Raw genomic sequence first — 1,154 nt, 5'->3', positions numbered from 1 at the left:
TTGTTAAGTTTGAGTGTGTGTTTTACCCACCTAGGCGGAAGTTATGTGCACAAAAGAGGAGAACGATTCGATGTGGCGTTAGGATTGAGGGTAATTAACTACGTATGGAGATATAGAGACCTTGAACGTGCATGTGTGAGAGGTATACATGTATATGTGGGATGTGTGTGTGTGCGCGCGTGCATGATCAAGATAAAAGAAAGAAGACATAAGTCATAAGATCAACGACATGGGAGAGACGGATCGGTATGACAATATGCATGCATGTGAGAATGCATGGAAGAAGTCCCGACAATTGAGCATGTGTTTTTGTCTTTAAGAGATAGTGGCATGGGCTGGAGCATGCATCTATGGCGAGCAGAGGGAGTGAGGCGCAACAATTGTGCAAAAGAGACCAACCTATAAATGCATATGTATGGAGAGACATATATAGTGTGGGTGATTGGAAGCAAGACTCCGTGCGAGAAAGAAATGTTGACGGAGAAACTACAGATAGATACAGAGATGGAGATGCTAGCTAGAGGGACATCTGCTAGTTTGGGTGTTGGAGATGACCGTCGGGTGGTTCAAAGGGTGAAGTTATATATGTGTGTGAGAGGGCACTTGACTACATGTAGAGAGAAACATATGTAGTGTGCGTGATAGGAATCAAGAGTGAGGGCGAGAAAGAAGGTTTATGGAGAAACAGATAAATAGAAAGATAAAGATGCTAGCTAGTGTGCGTTAGAGATAGGAGTCAAGTGGATCAGAAGGCTGGGTTATGTGTGTGGGTGTGAGAGAGATAGAGAGAGGGTGCGTGTGAGTCACATACAAACAGATATCAAAGAGAAATGAAATCCATAGAGACGGAGTTTTGTGTCTGCGAGAGAGAAAGATATTTCACAACGAGAGTGATAGCTAGAGAGACATACGAGGGAACGCAAGATATCTCTAGGGAGAGAGGGTGTGTGTGAGAGACATATAAGAGAACAATGGAGAAATATGAGACCCTGGGAGACAGAGTTTGTGTTTGTGTGTGAGAAAGAGATATTGATGAGGAAGAGTCGTAGGTTCTCATATCTAAGGAGCGAAAGACATCTCTGTATGAGGGGTGTGCGAGTGGCACACATGGGAATAGTAGAGAGAAATGAGACCCCGGGAGACAAAGTTTTGTG

The sequence above is a fragment of the Triticum dicoccoides genome, chromosome 1A (genome assembly GCF_002162155.2).
Source record: "Triticum dicoccoides isolate Atlit2015 ecotype Zavitan chromosome 1A, WEW_v2.0, whole genome shotgun sequence".
NCBI lineage: Eukaryota > Viridiplantae > Streptophyta > Magnoliopsida > Poales > Poaceae > Triticum > Triticum dicoccoides.
This window is presented reverse-complemented; position numbering follows the sequence as displayed.